Source organism: Podarcis filfolensis (assembly GCF_964270895.1).
Source record: "Podarcis filfolensis genome assembly, chromosome: Z".
NCBI lineage: Eukaryota > Metazoa > Chordata > Lepidosauria > Squamata > Lacertidae > Podarcis > Podarcis filfolensis.
Genome location: NC_139617.1, coordinates 12532452 through 12538451, shown reverse-complemented (window position 1 = coordinate 12538451; position 6000 = coordinate 12532452).

Here is a 6000-nt window from a genome sequence, read left to right as displayed (position 1 = left end):
TTTTTTTTTTTTTGCCACAGACTTCAAGGGAAACCAAGGTTTTTGTCTTACAGATTATTTAACTCTGGTTATGCAGCACAGGAATGAATCCTAGCTGAGTGCATAATAATTATACCATGTTTTCAGTTCCTTATGATTCTATGGGTGTTTCCTGCATTGAAAAATACCATAAATCTGTAAACAAAACACACTGTTTATGGAGATACACAGTCTCAGCATCTTTTTGAGGTACAAATCCCACCATCTCTAGCCATTGGCCATGTTGGCTGAGACCAATGAAACTTGGATTCCCACAACTTCTTGGGGGGGGGGGGCACAGGTTCCCCATCCCTTTATTTGTAATCCTTGATTACAAGCAGAATAGTGTAGAAGCAGAATGACATACTGAGCCATAAATACCTCAAATTCCAAACAGCCATAAATATTCACAGAGATAAAAACACGTGGTCTTCAAAAATATAGAGCAGCTTCATCCTTCAAAGTAAATTAACAACCAATGTCCTATGCCTGAGGTGTGTTTGGATCCAGCACAAACAAAGTTCTGGAGGGAGGGTTATTGCCAGTTGTATGGTGGGGAAGGGGAGGCATTCCATAGAAAGGAGCCACCACATCTTTAGACACCTGAGCAATGTGAGCACTGGTAATGGGCAACTAATGCTTGCCAGAACTCTAGGTCTGAAGTCTCTAGGTTTGCCAGGGCCCATCCAGGAAGCATGTGGAGGTCTTGAATCTTGAGGTGGGTGAGAGTGCATATATTATATGATGGCACATGCATCTTGCAAACTGCAGCTTGGCAGGAGCTAGCTACAAATTATGGCATAGGCACTGATGCATCTGCCCTCCTTCTCAACCCCCCCCCCCCAATTAACCTCCATCTCCAGGACAACACAGGAGAAACCGCCTGACATCACCAGAGGCTACCCAAGTTATCAGCTTTGGGCCCTGAAATTACAGGGTCTGGGATGCTCTCAACTAGCAATGCTAAAACAACTCATGGTGGAAAGATTATGTATATATGGTAAGAGGTGCACATGAATATGGACTGGTAGAAGTTAAATCGGGGGAAGCTTTTTGCATATGTTCAAATGCACACATCAACAGGATCTGATAGTATAACTTGAGGGAAGGCTGTCTGCTTATGCTCTGGGACCCAAACCTCTAGGGATTGGTAGTGTGGTTGAAAGAGGCTCCAGCATCTACATAGGGGCACATATCCCTATCCCAGTGATGGGCATCTGGTTGGACTACACTCCCCTCATCTCTGATTGTTGGCCACACTGCCTGGAGGTGATGGGACTTGGAGTCCAATCTAGAGGGTCAAAGATTCCTTTGGGATGTCACTATACTGCCACCTATTGGCTTACTTTGGCAATCCCATCCCCAAAGCAAAGAACTTCCAAGTGCATGTCTCCCCACCTCAAGCATATCTCCACCTTGAGTAGTTATTTTGCTTGGACACCATCAAGAAAAGTGTCAGAGACATTTGAATTTAATTTATTTACAGGTGAAAGCTTTCATTCTGAATTTAAACTAACTCCAGTATTTCAACTGCGGCATGAGATCTATGGAAACTAAATGAACTGCTGGGTCAGATAGTTGCACAAATGTCTTGGAAATCAGACTGGCATAATTATAATCTTAATGAAATACTGATTTGAATAATAAACCACAAGCAAATTACATAACATTACTGTAGAACTTCTGCAGGTTTTTTAACTGCTTATTTTGTGATCAAACTGACTAAAGTCTTAATCTTGGGAACTATTGATAAAGTTACATTCACAAAGTAAAGAAGAAAGTAACTTTTCTGTGTCTTCGGTGGAAGTGTCTCACTAACCAACAAAGAATGTTATCCAAAGGAAAAAGCCAAACCTTTTAAGGTGGAGGAGGAATACAACTTAATTAGATTTGACTATTATGTAAACAACCATTACACTGCTCTTCAGCTGAATAGGCTCCCAGGGTATTTTTTAATGTAATACTGAAAAGGAACGACAATGAACCAGGTAGTCCCTGCCCACATGTTTGCATTCTAAAATACACAGCATGAAAGTAAATAAAGATGGGGAGAAAGAAGGAAGGTGGGGAAGCTCACAAACCAAATCTCAAAGTTACAATGTTCTCATAATGACAGCTTGAAAGGAAACGAATAGTTCAGTGAGAAGAAGAGACAAAACTGAGTTGGTCTCTTTTGTTGTTGTTGTTTAGTCGTTTAGTCGTGTCTGACTCTTCGTGACCCCATGGACCAGAGCACGCCAGGCACCTCTGTCCTCCACTACCTCCCGCAGTTTAGTCAAACTCATGCTGGTAACCTCGAAAACACTATCCAACCATCTCATCCTCTGTCGCCCCCTTCTCCTTGTGCCCTCCATCTTTCCCAGCATCAGTGTCTTCTCCAGGGAGTCTTCTCTTCTCATGAGGTGGCCAAAGTACTGGAGCCTCAGCTTCACGATCTGTCCTTCCAGTGAGCACTCAGGGCTGATTTCATTAAGAATGGATGCATTTGATCTTCTTGCAGTCCATGGGACTCTCAAGAGTCTTCTCCAGCACCATAATTCAAAAGCATCAATTCTTCGGCGATCAGCCTTCTTTATGGTCCAGCTCTCACTTCCATACATCACTACTGGGAAAACCATGGCTTTAACTATACGGACCTTTGTTGGCAAGGTGACGTCTCTACTTCTCAAGATGCTGTCTAGGCCTGTCATTGCCCTTCTCCCAAGAAGCAGGCGTCTTTTAATTTCGTGGCTGCTGTCACCATCTGCAGTGATCATGGAGCCCAAGAAAGTAAAATCTCTCACTGCCTCCATTTCTTCCCCTTCTATTTGCCAGGAGGTGATGGGACCAGTGGCCATGATCTCTTAGCTAACACAATAAACTGGAGTTCCATCTCTCCATCTGCTGCCGCTGGATGCAAAAATCGCCATTACATTTTTTGTCACAACTAGGCTTTACTTTGAATAGGTTAGAACAACCGGTAAAAGCTCCTGCAGTGACATGAGCATTCCAGTGAAATGGCAGTAGAAACCAATGTTCTGCATGGTGGATAGAAATCTAGGAATCATCCTTATAACAGGTTAGCCTTCCTGTCTGTCCAGCCCAGTGTAGTTTGCTCCATCTTTCACCAAGCCAATGCCCACCAGAGCTTTTGGACTGCAGTTCCCACGAGCCCTGTGTGTTATGGCGAACACCAGCCTATTAGAGAAGCCAAAAGATTTGGTTAATCAGCCCCACCCATGAAGAGAAAGAACCTTGTCACAGGTATAGCTGGTTTCCAGGAGAAACACCTATTTTGCAGGGAGAGTGCTGTTGGTGGTGGGTCACTGCTGTTGGCAGCCCATCCCCGGTGGGGAGGCCCCAAAGTGCAGCTCTTTGGAGTGTGACATAGGGTACTGTCCAGGGCAATTGGTTGGGGATGGACTGGCTCTTAGGCAAGAGACTGGAGCAGCCAGTTTGTGGGTGGCAGGGATGTGAGTTTACCTGGCTTTCAAGTGAGAAGTGGGGTACTTGGTGAGGTTTATCTGTAGTGAGAGCATGAATGCAGCTCACAGGTGCACATCCAGTGTGAATGGTGGGTATTTTGCAATTTTACATTGTTTTGATTTATCTACTGGAATTTTTGGACCTTTCTTTTATATCAATATGCTGTTCAATGCTTTGGGAAGCTTTGGGTCAAAAAGTAACATATCAATTAACATATAAATGCATAGTTGTGATGTGTTGGCAAAGTTGTTTAAATAATGCAGGCAGAGTCAGAAGAGAAAATAAACCTGGTACCACGTTACTGTGCAAACTGAACAAAAACAGTGCAAATTCTGAGGTGAAAGAAACAAAGAGGTTTTGTCTTTCTCAGGTCAAACCATATACACAGCAGGGAGACATACACTCAAACATACAGATAAAAACTCCCTCAGAACTGTGAGTGCAGGTGCTATGCAGTCCTGAAGCAGGGATTCCTGACATATGCCCCGCCCCTACACATGGTGTGCCCTGCCCCTAGGATGCATGCCCCTCCCAGGGGCACACGCCAGCCCCACCCCTGCCTGCTCTCCGCCCCCGGTGCCAGAGCATGAAGCTCCGCCATTGCCTACACAGCCAGTTATAGCACATGCTAATTCAGTGAAGGTCATGCCACCAGTAACGGAGGAACGGGGGTGGGGAGCAGTCAGCCCCGGGTGTCATCCCTGTGGGGGGTGATATCACCGCACCACCCCCCAGGACGCTCGCCATGGGCAGTGCCCCCACGGGTAGCTAGCCCTGCCCCGGGTGCACAGCATGTGCGCCGCTTTGGGTGCCAGAGCAACTAGCTCCACCTCTGCATGCCACTCTGTCTGGTTGCTAAATAACACTTCCACTCGTCCCTGTCTTGGCTATTTGACTTGAACACTAAAAGAATTAACCCTTAAGCGACAGGCTGAATGATCCCTGCTGTTGCATTTCCAACACAATGTACTGTATATATTGTTACTCACCACCTCCAATCTGCACAGCGGTGTGAGATTCCAGGGAGGTCCAGGCTCACTTTATCCCAGATCTGTGTTTCCTTTTGTACAATGAGGCACAACAGAGACTGGTGTCTTTATGATCTATGGTTCATATATACATATATACAACCTCAGTCTGCCATGGCAGTGTTTGGGGCATCAGCATTCCATGGAGGTCCTGTTTCTCTCCTAGGCAGTTTCCCTTGCTTTTCCATGTCATATCCCAGCTTACTCCCCTCTGCACCGACTTCTTTTAAGAGGCCCTACTCCCTTTGACCTATTCCCTCAGGCTAGCACAAAGGAAATCATCCTGACTCAATTACTTTCTAACACATGTTAATTTCAAGGGATTAGCAAGGTGTCTACTACACAGTATAGGAAGTTAACTTAATTAGTCTTTCACACACATTACTTGAAGTAGTGCACAACTGAAATACACACATGGATCTAACCTAAATGCATATGAATCTGGCTATTTCCTGGTTTAAATACTGAAAGCCTTTATTTAAAATACAGCCTACAACCTATAACTATATTCTATGGGGCATGGAGAGGTTCCTTTCTCAACCACTCTCATGGTTATGGGACCCTAATGGTAACATTTATAAGTCAATCTGGGATTCATTTGTTGTAAGGACCAGCTACCCAAGACCATCTACCCAGTGGCACACTTGTCAAAACCCAGCTCATTATCAAGTGGCAAGCAAACAAAAATCGCCCCCAGAAAAGTGCAGTTCAATAGAATGCCTATTAACTACTAGGTGCATTGCCACCCTCTCTAGTTCTTGGTTTCTAGTTTTAGAATCCTCAGCCCAGTTCCACGCATATCTTACACCTGCAGCCAGAGACCTTGCAGTTGCAAGGATCCAATTTCACAGCAAAATGACTAGTCATCCCAGCAGGACCAAAGCACTCCGCATTCCCCACTTTATTTATTACACCTGCCTTTTCATCTGGGATCTGGTCCTACATTTCGCTTCCTTGGCACCCAGAGGTTTCGCTGTACATTGCCAGCAGTGGTTGCTGGAGTAATTGGAATTGCCATGCAAACGGATTAACTGTGATATTGTTCATTGCCCGAAAACACTCCTGTGCTGTCTAAGGAAAATGCACCCTTCATTACCGAGTCTGCAGCTCCTGTTCCGGGCAATGTCATGGTAACAGCAATTCTTTTTGATTGGCAGCTTACCCTTCTGCAGTCTCCGTTATCTGCATGAATATTTTAAGTCCTCTTTCTTTGCTGCCATTTCTTTTCTTTTTCTTTTCTTTCCTTTTTCTTTTTTGTCATGGGTAGCACTGCCCCCTCCCACCTACTGCAGAGAAATAATCTCTCTATGATTTTATAACTTACTTGCTCTTTGCTCTCTCTGCTCCAACCTGCTCTTCTTCAAGCGTGCATGCATGACTACAGACAAGAGCCAACACAGCTACTTTGGACATGCCCAGAGGGATTTGTGAGGCTTCCCCCTGCTTTGAACAGCAGGACACCCTTCCGCCCCCAATGCCATATCACAAT